Source organism: Amphibalanus amphitrite, unplaced genomic scaffold (genome assembly GCF_019059575.1).
Source record: "Amphibalanus amphitrite isolate SeventyFive unplaced genomic scaffold, NRLGWU_Aamphi_draft 000021F_arrow, whole genome shotgun sequence".
NCBI lineage: Eukaryota > Metazoa > Arthropoda > Thecostraca > Balanomorpha > Balanidae > Amphibalanus > Amphibalanus amphitrite.
The window spans coordinates 512543-527715 of record NW_024881517.1 but is presented as its reverse complement, the minus strand read 5'-3'; the positions used below and the strand labels follow the sequence as shown (position 1 = coordinate 527715).

At 55.0% G+C, this 15173-nt stretch overlaps 1 protein-coding gene across 1 annotated transcript in view; it reads left to right on the top strand.

Annotated features, from left to right (window-relative positions):
• The window catches only part of LOC122390825 (probable G-protein coupled receptor No9), a 79372-nt gene that overhangs the window by 19886 nt on the left and 44313 nt on the right, over positions 1-15173 (top strand). The window contains exon 2 of the mRNA XM_043384161.1: positions 10942-10997. The gene's annotated coding sequence lies outside the window, so the exon portion shown is untranslated. The remainder of the gene's footprint in view (positions 1-10941; positions 10998-15173) is intronic.

The following is a 15173-nucleotide window of genomic DNA, read 5'->3' as shown; positions in this document are numbered from 1 at the left end:
CGCGGAAACATGCTGACAGAGTCCCTAATGAGCAAGTCACCAGTAGCCAGGGAAAAGGCCACTCTTTCGATCCTGTCGCTCTTCTTCTCGTAACATTTTAAAGAAGCGTCGACGCGCCATTTTCGGACGGCCCGGACCTTCCAAAAACCGGGTATCGATGCGGGCGGCGGTGGCCAGGGGTCGATCAAATATCGCTCGGCATCTTTTATAGAGCGCTGCACGACAGCAGCCGGCTGTTAATTGCGCGTGGGTGGCGGCCGGCGCGACGGGTGCCGGTAATCGTGCGTGGGCGCGCCGCCCTCCCCCGGCGGTAATTGTGCGCCGGCTGACTCCGCGGTACGCTGACCGATCTGGCCGCCAACTGACCAATCTGGTACTGGACCGCTGGGCGCTGACCGATCTGGCCACAGACTGACCAATCTGGTACTGACCCGCTGACCGATCTGCGGACTGACCAATCTGGCAGCCGGCTGACTCCGCGGCCGCTGACCGATCTGGCCACCGACCGACCAATCTGGCCGCCGACTGACCGATCTGGTACTGACCCGCTGACCGATCTGGCCACAGACTGACCAATCCGGTACTGTGCTGCATGCAGGCCGAGCAGATTCCGGACCGCTGACCGATCTGGTACTGACCACTGACCGATCTTATACTGATCCGCTGACTGACCTTGAAGATACCGATCTAACAACGACTCGCTGACCGAACTGATGCCGACCCACAGACCAATCCGACCACCGCCCGTCGACCGGCCTGGCCACAACAGAGCGAGCAGTTAATTTGGTTGGCCGGCGCGCGTCCAGCCGTCGTCGACTCGCGAGCGTGCCTCGTGCGACGACAAACAGCTATCGCGGGGAAAGTTGGAAAATTAGAGGGCCGGACCAAAGGTCAAACGTCAGACGCGGCTGGCCGGACAGGTGTTTGTTGTGTTCAAGGTCAAGAGTGGGAGTTAAATGGTCAGGCGAGGTCAATGATCTGCAAAATGCAGCTAGATGATTGGGCGTTTAGAGACCTTTGAGGACGATCGTTTCTTGTTTTCCAGTCCAGTCGATAAGGCGTGTGAGGATTTTTATTTGCCTTTGATCTCTGCCGCGTAAACACAAAAATGAAATTGCATTATAAAAGTTGATCCATATTTCAGCAAGCCCATCAATAAGCTTGCTACCTCACATCGTGATGTTTGTATCAAACATGCTCCTATTATCGATAATTTGGTTTAAGTCTATCAATATTCTCACTAAAGCTCATATCCGGCGAACAGGCTGGGTTGTTTATGAAGGGATCAAGCTTAGCTGCGGTGCATTCCATCGGGCCGTCCGCTGTCGGCTTTCCCACCCGTCCGCGGCCTTATAGCGACGGCGTTTTCACGGCGCACCGCGCCGCGGGTCACGGGCCGGCCTGGGGGCTCCGCGGGTCACGGGCCGGCCTGCGGGCCTCCGTGGGGCTCGTGATGGCGACGGGCCGTCAGCCGGTGTGTCGGGTCGGCCCCAGACCAGCCCCGGTGTGTCGGGTCGCCTTACACCAGCCGGCGGTGTGTCGGGTCGGCCCCAGACCAGCCCCGGTGTGTCGGGTCGCCTTACACCAGCCGGCGGTGTCGGGTGGCCTTACACCAGCCCCCGGTGTCAGGTCAACCCACCCCCACCGACAGCGCCGACCTCTCAAGGTCGGCTAAATCTGGCCTTGTAGCCAGGCGATGGAGTGGTGGTAGGTAGGCACTTACCGAGCAACGCCAAATGACTTCCATAGTCACCACTACCAGTGGCCAACGCCCAGCGCAGGGTGGTGAGACAAGGACGACCATCAATCTTGATGATGGCTGCAAGAGTCGTGCTCCCGCGGGGGTCCCAATCCATCTGGGTAGGCGCGTTTCCCTCTTCCGGCTCCTTTTTGCAGCTGGCGCGGCTGGTGGCGCACCCTTCCACATGACTGTCCACTAGTTGTTAACGGTCCATTTCCCTGAGGGCTGCGGTCGGCCGGCGCGGCCTGGGATGGGCGCACTGATTGCCGCGGTGGCCCCCGCCCAGACGACCGCGTCTCCCGGAGCCAGTGCCGACCGTCTGTCATAGCCTGACTGACACTCCTGACCGTCAGGGGCGGGTGATTTTTTTCTTCTTGATTTGGTTCTGTGGGAAGACGCATTTATCTAGTCGGCTGGCTGAATTTATGTCCATGGGCTCTATATAAGATGAAACGAAGAAACTTTCTAACCGGTGATGGCGTATTCGCTAAAATGGTAAATAATATACATGTGACTGCATTGCATTGAATTGCACTCTTCGTTTATGTATCATACTTTGTGAGTCTCCGTCTCATTGTAGTTGATTTGTTCATCTTGCGTCTCATACGATTAAATCTATCTCTAGTATATTCAAAACTCATTTCTCCCCACCACTCTGACAACCATCTGCCGTTTTCATCTCTCATCCGCCGTCCATCGCCTGCCGTATATGTCATATGCTGTCCGTCATCTGCCGTATGCCGTATGCCATCTCCGCTGTATGTCGTATGTCATACCGTAACTGCGGTGCGCGCTCGCTCATTCTGCGGCGGGTGACCGGAAGCGGTGCCGGTCAGCAGGGGTGGTCGCTGCCGGCGCGGCTGGCCGGCCGCCAGCTCCGTTCCCCGATGGACATGTCGGCCGGATGACGGGCCAGCCAGGGCCGGGTGTCCTCTCTCCCTGCCGACGGACGGACGACGGCGCACCGTCAGCGGCCGATAGCGGCACCGCCGCTCGTTAGAGCCGCGACATCGAAACTCGCTCAGAGGAAGGGGCTGCATGCTCGCCGGCCGGCCGAACGAGCCGAGCTCAGCGCCCCAGAGTGCCTCGGGGGAGGGGGCGTCCCCTGTCCCGTCTCAGAAGACCTCAACTCGGCACACCCGACATCGAGTTTAAAGCTGGTGCCGGGCCCAGACAGGACATCGGTCAATCAGGGGATTGGAGTAGCAGAGGATTTTACAGGTCACTCTGCATCGGCCCGCCCGTACTGCTCCCACACGTCTAGGGCAGTGGTACGGACGGTTGTACTTGCAACTTGTTGACCGAAGGTTGTTCTGATTGCGACTCCTCGGTACCCATACCAGTTTGTGCTGCACCGCGCTGAGCTACCAGCTCTGTTTAGTTCGGTACGATTAATGACCATGTTTCTGACACCATGCTCATGAAGTTTCGACGAGACTATGACGTCACTAGACCGGGCGGAACGCGTTTTTTTCTAATGAGGCTTGCGCAAACGAAGCATTCCCCTGGTTACTTCCGACAAGCACTCTTCGAGATTCGTCAACAAACATGGGAGAAGACAACTTTACGGCGAGGCACAGCTTCAAAGCTCGCCATCCAAACACACCGTCGAAATACGGCCGCATGTAAAGGAGGCCGACGGAGGCAGTCGGGGTGGCGCTGCAGCGTTTCCTTCCGTCCTCCGCTCGACACCCACTCGGCGGAAATAACACGCGGCAGGCCACGAGTCCTCTGAAATGGATTTAGATCGCTATCTTTTAGCGGCTGCGGGCCGCGCGACTCTGCGGATGGCCTGAGAGAGGCTTTGGAGTAGCTAGTGGCGACTGCGGCGCAAGGGGAACCCCGGACAGCCGTGACACAGACAGAGACGGACGAAAGCCGACCGATATGGAGGAGGCTGGAGCTGCGAGATACGACTGATGGAAGCTGGGGCGGCCAGATATAACTGACGGAAGCAAGAATGACCAGATATGATTAAAAGAAGTCTGATGATGCCTCCCGAGTCCTGCAAATATACCAACTGAAGGTGTCAGAAATAGCACGGTCGCAAGGGAAGCACGGGCGAATACGAATGATGTCCACATCACCGCCATTAGAGAGCCAGTGAGGCGGTGACCAGAATTCGAGTCTGCGTGCCTGCCGCGCCAGCTGGGAGCCCGTCTGTGCGACGGCTGCGACGCGTCGTTTCCGTAGCGTCGCCTCCTCCGTCGCGGAGGCCGGAGAGATCTGACGGCGTGCCAGAAGCGGGCCGATGACGTAACGCGATCGATATGGCCCGCCCCGCATGACCGCTTCGTTTGTGTGTTTGTGTGTATGTGTGTGCGGGATGGAGGTCCTCCCTCAGGAACCAGAGATGGGCTCTTCCTCCTATTAGTATACGATTGTCCGATTTGACCCCGGATACATTCTAACAATCTTTCATGGTAAAATAATTATGTTCAACGTAATTTTGAAGTACATATATCCAAATATGACTTGCTGATCCAAGAATTTTTAAATGGCAGCTTCTTTAGGAATAATTAAATTTAAGTGCTTGCTAATGGCTATTTGGCAAGTATTTGGGCTTAGAATTTGTGTTTTTTTTACAATACATACCAACACGTGTCACGATAACTAAAGGACGATTACCACGACCCATTGCGACACCCTCTTCCAATGAGGACTGTTATTGTTTCTGTTTCTGTTACTAGCGGCCATTAGCCAGTAATATGCCGATTCAAATGCCCCTCCCGGTTACACTGCGGTAGGTAGAACAACTGGTGCACGCGGTGCGCCGTTTGCAGTGGAGCGGTAGAGCGCGTCACGTTGTGGAGACAGCCCGTATGGAGCAGGCTGCGCTTGACAGAAGGCGACTACATCAAACACCAGTGATGTGGACGTCTAACGAGAACAATATCCCTCCGGGCTCCACCGAGTTACACAGGTACTAAAATAAACAATATCGGTTTCCTCGTGAGGTCATTGTTTGACATGGATCCTGTCCATACAGTATGGGATGATAAAAACTGCGACAGACACGTTTCTCTTCCGCCTGGGCGCGTGGATCTAGTCTTCCAGTTTCAGGTTCGGCGATGGGTGGTCGCATCGGTCAGGAGTCGATGTGGTATGTGGCTATGTGCTCGTCTAAAGGTCAGGAGTCGATGCGATATGCTCTTTCAAACCGATATCTGCCCTTGTTGGAGATATTCATCGAGCCTAGAGGAGATATTCATCGAGCCGCCAGAGCCTGCGATGCCTCTCACACTGTCCAGATACGGTCAAGACGGCGTCGGTGTGTCATGGACCACTCCAGTGAAATAACCCAGGTCAGGGTACTCTGCTCGGAACTTCCAACTTCACTAGGAAAACTCAATAGAGCCCAGAATATATAGCCGCCCATAAGAGAACTGAGTGAAAGATATGACTCTAGCAGTGCGGTACGGGAGCTGGGATCCTGTGACGGCCGCAGTCGTGACCCCGGCGCGTCCCCAGACTCTCTGGGAGCCGAGGTCGTCCCCGGACTCACAGCGAGCCGAGTCGGTCCCAGACAGTGATCTGACGAGGATGATCGGCCGTGTGTCGAACGTGACCGGAGTGAGGTACGTCCGAGCCGCGCGCCGCCGCCGGATGCCCAGACCAATTACTGTCCCGAATCGCCCCCTCCTCCTCCCCTGCCGACGCCGGATCGGCCGCGCCGGGGATTCGGCGAACGCCGATACGTCGGCGGCGTCGGCGGCTCGCTGAGCGACGAGTTTGCTCGCGAGCGTGCCCCGCCGCTGTGAGCGGGGCCAATTGTCCGCCGCCGGCGGTCATGTGGTGCGACGGCACACCGCGGGTACGCCGCCGAGCTGACCGGTCACAGCGGAGTCGGGGGAGAGCACCCACTGCCCACCCACCGGCAGCGGGGGTGATACGAGTAGTACGGCGGCCCTCGGCGGCGCTCGGCGCGATGGTCAGCCCTAGCGGCTGTCAGCCGTCCCGTCTGTCACCTTCGCCACCTGTGCGGTCGGAGTGGCGATCGCCGATCGCTCCGCGCTGACTCAGCGGCCGGTTAATGCACAATTCATACCGGGTGGCCGGCCAGAGACGGCGGCGGGCGCGCGGCGCGATTGAGTTTCGTCAGGCGCTGGTGCCGTCACCACCGGCGGTGGTCGACAGACGCTCTCCGTATGCATGGTATCATTGATATCCAGCACCTCCTCATTCAGGGGCGCCCTTCAAACCTGACCACCGAGGGGCTGCAGAGGTGCACACAGCAGAGATTCAAAACTGGGAACTCGCCGGGCGGGAGACGCTCCGGCTACTGAGCGCTACGAGTAGATCGCCGCCTCCTTTCGTGTGCCTGGATCGGTCGTATGTCTTGATAGAGTGTCTGAGTCTTCGGCAGGCTCTAAGTGCGCCGACGGTCGCGGTAAGCGGGCGGATCCGGCTATCGGCGTATCTACAGCGTGCCTGATGTCGCTATAAAGGGCCCGCGCCACCGGCGCGTACGGTGGGGTGCGCCGCTCGGCGGCAAAGGAAGCCGGAGGCAGCCGCCGGCCAAGGCTATTGTAAAACATCAACGTGTTCATGTTCCCTGTCGCTCAGCTAGGTTCATTGAATTCAGGGCTCGTTCTCAGGAATCATGTAAGCTAAGTTGCGACGAGTTTAGCGACACATTGTTATGTTCACTGTAGGCAGTCGCAGATTCAATCCTTTCAAATATTTTGCTGATTTGAATATTCGATAACCGTCACCAGCCGCCTCTGCAACTGCTCAGAAAGATCATCAGCTCCCCAACATTTAGACAATCATGGAACAAATTTGAGCCCCATCTATCACTACAAGATTTTGAAGCCACAAAAATAAAACCATTGCTTGACACAAATTCCGAATCATCCGAAGACATTCTTCTGAGATCATCGCTGCATGGCATCAGAGGCCTCTTGCACCAAAATCCTCTTACACCAATGCTTGGATTATTTTGCATCGTATACCCAGTCCAAGTCTCAAATGTAATAATTTTCGTGCAAAATTTAGCAAGCGCATGTAGAATTATGTATTGGGCTATTGCAAACAAATTTACCACCGTTAGATTTGCTTATTCTGAAACCGGTTTTTCGATTTTACCTAGCTAGGTAGTTTGGTGCAAGAGGCCTCTGCTCTTTTTTTATCAAATAGAGATTTGCGAAATTATGCGTGAATATTTCCCTTCATAGCTATTTTAGCAACGTCTCTGACGCACATCATGATCCTATAAAAAGAATATCAGATGCAAGAAATGTATGAATACCAAGAAAGGAAAACAAATAAGGAACGTAAATAAAGCATATGCTGCAGTGTTGGGGCACATCCTTCTATTGTGCGGTGATAACATCTGTAATTGAAGGGTCGCTCGGACGCGGCTATGTTGAATACCGGATCCGCGTGGATTCCGGATGTATCCGAGAAAGAGACTGCATTGTCGTCACAAGGCATGCGCTTATCGGCGAACACATAGCAACTGCAGAGAATACTGATGTTATCCAAGAATATACATCTGATATTGCCCTCGAAGCTCATCCTATTGTATAAATCTTTCTTAATTGAACTGCTGTCATCGGTATTAGCAGCATACTGGTTATGTCTGGCAATCTGGGGCAGTGCCTTCCTTTCAGAAGCAAAGACAGGGATGCAGCAATATTATATAATATATTAGCGTCTGCGTACCTACATGATTCTGTGTGTGCTCAATCCCTCCCATGTGACATATGCAGTGTGGCAGCCCCGCCGCGGTCTGTCGGTACGCTCCCGTGGGCCTCTGATTTGGTCCCCGGGAGGGCTGTCGTCCACTATCGACTGTCGCCGGCCAGACTACCCCTTTCCGCGCGCGCGGCGGCCCGTGTGGGCGGCCGCCGGCAGAAAACAGCCGGCGCCACCGCACCGAGACCGTATACAACGGACGGCGATGAACACGTATTGCGCCAGCGGCGGCGGCGACAAACACGGGCTGGCGGCTGTCGCCAGACCGGACCCGGGCGCTGCCGGGCGCCGCACCGGACCCGGGCGCTGCTGGTCGCCGGTCCGGACCCGGGCGCTGCTGGTCGCCGGTCCGGACCCGGGCGCTGCCGGTCGCCGTACTGGACCCGGGCGCTGCACTGGTCGCCGTACTGGACCCGGGCGCTGCCGGGCGCCGCACCGGACCCGGGCGCAGCCGGGTCACTGGACCGGACCCGGGCGCTGCTGGTCGCCGGACCGGCTTTTGTATGTACGATTATTTGAAACAGGATGAAAGGTGATGGGTTATTATAATTTATCATCAATAATGCGAACCGTACTCTTTAACCCTCGCCGGCACAGGCCATTTTGCGTCCTTCGACGGCACAAGGGGAGGTTGGTACGACCCCCCCTCGCGTTTGGCCCCTGATCGAGCTAGAGCTTCGCGGAAAAAAACGAGCGTGTTGCCCGTCACGAGAGGAAGCCGATGATACCCAATTTTAAGGTCCTAGGTCATCGGGTGACCTGCCAGGTCAGGTCAATGACCCGAAAACCGGGAAAATCGGGACCTGTTAGAAAGTCGTAAAGTGTGGTTGCTATGTGGTTTCCGGGGTGCTGATCACGAATATCGTGTTAGTTTTGATCAGAGATGATGCTTTTAAGCATTTAGACCAGGTCGGGTCAGGTCAGGTCAGGTCAACCGGTAGGGGTTGTGACGGGTATTCGTAATACGTGTCAACCGCCTCTGACAGCTTCGTAACATATTACGAAGGCACCAAAACTACTTCGTAAATGTTCAAATGGTTGCTAAATTCGAATTCAGCTCCAAAAACTAGCCTAGAAACATGTAAAACTCGAAAAAGTGAACCGAGGTCACCCGAGGTCACCAAAGGTCAATGACCTGACCTGACCTTCAGGTGACCTTGACACCCACCCTAATGTATGGGAGCAACATCAAATCACATGTTTGAACGTTTGAAACCACGAAAAGCTTGCAAACGCGCGGCTAATGCGAGCAGACATACGCCGAATCGCGATTTCGGCCAAACATGGTCACGGAAAAGAGGTCACAGGTCAAAGGTCATTGGGGTCAGGGTCATGAAATTTTCAGGGAACGTGTAAAATTGATCAATGCGAGGGTACTGAAAGTTTCGTCGCGATCGGCCGCTTTTTACGCGAGATATTCGCGAAAAACCTCAGGGGGGTTGCATCAACCCCCCCCCCCCCCCCCCTGTGCCGGCGAGGGTTAAGTTGGCTAATCAATGCGGTATGACTCGATAACGATGTCAATCGCCTAGCTGTATAATAGGATATCTAAATGGTTATCTATACGCAGAAATAACCTACTCCCTGCCGGATGTGATTACATTTGGTTCCATTGAACAGCGCTGTTTTGTAGGTCTATTCTTACGGTCCTGCAGTGCACCAGTACCACTAGCAGTGCTGATGTTTTGTGATGACCACAGAGCCATTAGCGACAGCCGCAGCAAGGCAGATCTTATTGAGCTGGCAACATTTCTATATAAGGATAGATCTGATTGGGCTAGCAACAAGTCTTTGACGACGTCAGACACACTGACACGACCAACTGAATCCGCCGTCTATTCTTACGTCAATCTCATCAGACGCGAGCGGCCGGGGGACGTCTTCAGTCGGTCACTACCGACGCCGAGGTGGTTGCCAGGCGCGGTCCAACGTCCCCCTTCCTTTCTGGTTTCTTTCTTTTCCCTTTACTTCAATCGGTTAGTCACCGACTGTCAGTATTTTTAACCTACTTGATTGTAAGTGCGCAGAAGCTTCAAATATTTTTATGTCTCTAGCCAAAAGTTCTTGTGGGCCCACATACCCAAAGATATCATGTCTTTTATACGATCGCCAGTTTGATGATACCAAAGCTGTATTGGACAGATGACGGCTCAATCATTTTCGTTTTGCGCTGCCGGTGACCATATTTGGTGCGCACGGCAGCGCTTAGAGGCTTCATTTGGCTGATCCGCCGTTAACCTTTGAAGAAACACGTCATGCATGGCGCCGCGGTGCGACAAAGTGGAGCTCCGCTACCGACCAGCGCGGAGGCTCGTTGGGTCGGGGTCGGTCAGTTTTTCTCCCTCTGCCACCCATTGTTCTCCAGGTGGGGCCGCGTCGACCGCTTGTCGGACGGGTCACGCGTGTTTCCGTCGCGGAGCATGTTTGCGCATTTGTAGAAACACGCTACCTGACTCGAGTGAGAACCAACACAAGTGGCCCGCGGATACTATAATTAGTTAACTTAACATTCCATAAAAACAGCGGTGCTTCCACTCAAACATTGACATTGCGGATGTTTTAAAGGTAGTTTACTTTAAAAGAGCAAGGGGGTATTCTAGCATCACAGGTGTGGATTTCGTCCTTGGGAAGAGTGTTACTATGTTGAACGACTGATTTAACTTCAGTTTCTTAACTTTCATCTGCCATGTTCTGCGTCTTTGCCTCGGTTTCTCATCCCATTCTCATCGCATATCGCACCCATAAGAAATGCACAGCCAATGCGTTTTCGCCTGAGTGTTGTATCATTCAGAGGCAGCCGGGAGTACGTTTCAGTTCTCACTAATCAGCCTAGTTCGAGAATTCCAATAAGGATGATGGCAAGAACGCCATGGTTGTCTCAGAAAACATTCTGTTTTATTGCCAATCGTCTTACTGATATGCTAATTTCCCGTGCGGACAGGTTCAACACCAAGTTAATCACAGACTAGCATGCAACAAGCATGCTCTATGAACCAGGCGACTCGTCTCACATGCTGCTGCGGTCGGATTGTTGGCGTGCCTGCCGTGTGTCGGCTCGGCCTCTGCGGTGACCGCGGCTGGCCGCGGCTCGTGCCCAAACCGGCGAGCTGCACCTGCTCACGAGCCCGTGCACCATGACATCACGGGCCGGGGCGCACCGGATTTTTGCCGCAGACAACATCGGCTCGAATGTCATTCAGAGCCCAGTCCATCACTAGCAACAGAGGCGCCGGCGGATAAATCACAGCGGCCCTGCACTGTCATGAATGGACGGCCGCTGTATGTCCGAACTGCTGACTCAGAAACGAGCTCAGCCGCGAGGTGCACCATGGTCAGACATTGATCGAGCCCCACCATGCGCCTGTGACCTTCTAGAGCGATTCTATTACTAAACGGCGATTGTGTATAGTCTGAAATGACCGCTGATTGACTAAGATGACTGAAGGTCCTTCATTGATCAGGGCTAGGGTTCGTGTTTCAACGTTTTTCTTCTTTTCCAGGGCTTCATGGGACAACAATTTATGTGATATTAAGTGGAACGCATCACATATCAAAGGTGAGGCTGTCTTCTAGCGTCTAACTCGTTGACATAATAGCTATGCATTTATTGCCATTTGCTAGACACCGATTGAACTTATATGAGATGGTCTATTCTGTACAGCATTACTTAAACGTCGCGCTGGTGTCTCCACTGTATAAACGCGCTGCTGACTGGCTGTTGACCTTACTGACCGGCTGTTGACCTCACTGACCGGCTGTTGACCTCACTGACCTGCTGCTGACCCCGGTGACCCCATTGACCTACCGCTGACCCCGGAGGTCGGTGCTGGCCTGCTGTTGACCCTGGCGGTCGGCGCTGAGCTGTCGCTGACCCCGCTGACCTAACGCTGACCCCGGCGCGGCGCGGTCGGCGCTGACCTGCTGCTGGCCCCTCCATGACCTGCCGCTGACCCTGGCAGTTGACGCTGACCTGCCACTGACCCTGGTGACGTAATGACCCCAGTGACCCGCTGCTGACCCTCTTGACCCGCTGCTGACCCCGGCGGTCGGCGCTGACCAGTTTTAGATCAATAAGCGCCGACGGCTCTATCCGGTGTCCGCGACCACCCGGTGTAAGCACTATGGGTAACTGATGGCCCGTGCAGCCGCCGGCCGGCTCAGAAGCCACGCGACAACAGCAGTTTATCTTAACTCTGGCTGAATGATTTACGCGTGACAGTCGCCATTTGCCGGCGACTTTCCCGCGCCGCCCTGCAGTGACATGCACATTGCACAGCAGACCTCTAGCAGCTTGCTGCGAACAGCTTAGGACACCATATCGAGGACAGATGGTAGGGCTTCCTCACTGACTAGAAACCGTGCGGTCAAACAAAACAGGAAGAGGCCACCTGCCTCACACTGCTCCACCATCCTTGTGTACCGGAGTGTGTACCGCTCAGCATGCACCTGTCCCTGTCTCAGCCCCCGTCCGGTGCCTACCGCGTCCTTCACTGGGGGGCGGAGCGGGCACGTCACTCTGTCCTGCCGCCCCCGCCGGCCGGCCGGCACCTCATCTATGCCGCCCACCGGCCCTGCGCTGCCCGACGAGCTATCAGCGTGACCAGAAGGCCGGCAGTGCCCCGCCAGCCCCTCTGTGCATTCTAAAGTGGCGCGCGTGCACGGTAACGGCACTTGTTGCGCCACAATCGCCGCAAGTTGGCCGGCCAGTGACGTCACAAACGGCCGGCGGCGAGCGGCCAGACTCGGTAGCTGATTTGTGCGCTGACTTATATGGGATGGAGGTGCGAGTTTTAGGGCGGCTCTGACTCGGCCGATTCGCCGAGCCGGTCCGTGTCGGATTGCTGGAACCGGAGAAACGTTTCGCAAGTGACTGCTGAGACGACGGCAAATGTATTTGAAGTGTGCGTGTCGGCACTTCTTGAGCTCATCTGGAAGAGAAGCTATCGTTAAATGGAGTGCGTGACTGCAGGTGCCCAAAGTGTCTATCAAATGGCCTCGAAATGAACATCAAAGGGGCCGATATAAGTTATTGATGCCTTTTTGATAGCCGTTCAAGAGAAAATTATTATCTATGAACGGATGTAAGCAAGCACCAAAGTTAAATCGGGGGCTTGTCACTTACAGGGTAAAAAATGCATAACAAGATAAGCAGTTAGCAATGATGTGTTTCTTGTTAGTGGTACCATTAAAGTGGTAGGGTACTCAGCAATTCTACAGACACTGGGGATTGAGTAGGTTCTTTGTAAATGGCGGGGCCCGAGCACAGGGGAGCCGCTCAGACCTACCGACTGCGGGTACAGCCCGGGTGCTGTCTGTCTGCTGGTCGGCACGCCTCAGTCAGCTGTGACAGAATGCCCAGCCCAGAAAGGAAGCACACCGAGTGTATCTAATCAGCGTCCTGCATGTCAATGGCACACTGCAGCAGGCACCACATTCCAGCACGGTACCTCGGCCGTGTCCACGCTCATCTGACTTCACGCTTTTAAATCGATTATTTTTATTTTTATTATATCCGCCATGATGAATAGACCAGAGTCTAATAATGGCAGGTACCAAACTTGGTTATGGTTTGCATTTAGTAACGCCTGCAATACATCGCTGGTATCAGATGAACACTTACACCGTGTGCTCATGGCGAGAAATGTGAGCAATAAATATTAATATGGTCACTTCTTACATCATGTGCCGTGTATTTAACAGATTAAATACCATGCAGTAGGTGCCAGGTTGTTGTACCCAAGGCCGTTGTACCTATTCAGTGGGCGCTGTAGGCTCTAATTTTCACTTAACCTGGCACTTTGTATGAGTTAGTTGAATCTATTAATTAATTGAAGTAGGTTCCGAATAAATACTATGAAGTGCAAATCAGACCTATAACAGATAACTAGAAAATCAAGTATCGTCTTTTTGCGAATATCCAAGTAAAAGTTCACCGGCGACGTTTCTGAGATGGTTGCACTTTGTACAGATTTGCTTTGTGGGAATTTCAGCCTTTCACCTATCCGTTCAGGTTACAAGGCCAGTAGCAATACAGAAGCTGGCCCAGATGAAAAGCATAGACTATAATTATCACTTTTCTATGCAGATTGATCCCCTTCAGTAGAACGGAATGGACGGATAAATGCAGCTAACCCGGCAATGTATTCGCGCCTGCATGCCTGCAGGAAGTGTAGGTGTGTGCCAGGGCCGATAGGGTGACCGGGTGCAACTGCTAGTAGTCAGATGGTATCGAGCTGTTAATCTGCTCACTACACCGTTCGGGCGAGACGCTGGAATGTGCAGGGTGTCTGGAGCTCCCCCAATGGGAGTCGCGGGGGCTCGGGAAGTGAATGGCCGGGTTTCACTGCATTATGTCGTGCTCGTGTTCTATGTAAGTCCCGGTGACTGGTGAGCTCTCCTGGCTGGGCTCTACCGGGCTAGTTGCCCAGCATTAATCCATCAGCAGTGCGATAGGAGTCGCTCTTATCCTTTCACGCCAGTCAGCGAGACCAGAGCCAATGAGACACGGGCTCGGTGAGACAGGGCGCTATGCTCCCACTCAACCCATGGCCTCTTTCCTTTCTTATATCGCGGCGCAGTTCGACCTGACCTGTCTCGGTCCCTGTCTCGGGCGGCGGCGGGGCCAGTTCGGTAATCGGCGCCCCAGCGCGGCGGAGGTGTCGACAGGGCGGCTCTGGCCGGCGCCGATACTCAGTGATTAATCGTGCGATCAGGAGCGCAGTCCTGCTGAGCCAGCCGCGGCATCGCGCCGCTCAGGGCGGCCGCACCGCCGCGCCGGACCGCCGCCGGATGGACGACGGGGGTGGGTGGGTGGTGGACAGAAGGTGGGTGGACGGAGCGGACGGCCGGGAACGCTGGGGGATCGCGAATGGCCAGGTGGTGGTGGACAGTGAGAGATGGTCAGTGGCGCTAGGGAGCGGTGGGGCTCACGGAAGGCCTTTTTTCTTTCCATGTTTGGACCCAGACCGACTCCACTGTATTGGGCGCTTCCCGTGTCAGGCATGCGTCCGGCTCTGGCAGACACAATTAAAGATTGAAATAGTCTATAGCCGTCCGTTCCCGGTACTGTGGGGCGCCGTGTTTGTCTCTGCCGACTGCCGCTCAGGCGGAGGGAATGCCGCGGCCGGCCCCGCGGCGGTGCCGGCCGAGCGACTCTCTCAGCGCCGCCGCCGAGCCGGCTCCGGTGACGCCGCTGACGACACGCCATCCGTCACTCGCCGCCGACGTGACGTGACGTCACGGGGCGTGACGGGCGGCGTGACGGCCGCCCCCTGACGGGCCGACTCCGCCCCGGCCAGCTGGGCACTCCAATCGCTCCTGGGCGGCCCCCGAACTGCCCTCTCAACTCCGCGCACTCCGCCCTTCTGAACTCTCCCACGCCCAGGTCCCACCCGCCAGTCACCAGGGCCGAGCCCGGTCTCATAGTCCACCTCTTCCCCCCTCTCTCTCTCTCTCTCTCTCTCTCTCTCTCTCTCTCTCTCGTTTCTCCTACTCTTCGCACTGTAAAGCCATGCGGAACAGTCTACCTCCTAGGCGTTACACCTAGTGACATCTAGGGGAAGAACTGTCAGTTTGAGGGATTCCGTCCAGCTCGCCACTGATCTGCCCTCGGAACGATGCCATTTTACCTTCATTTATATATGATGAAACAATTCAGAATCGGGAAACGCTTAAAGTAATTTTTTGTCCAATCACAGTATATCTGTATCTAAACATCTTTTCAACGTTATGC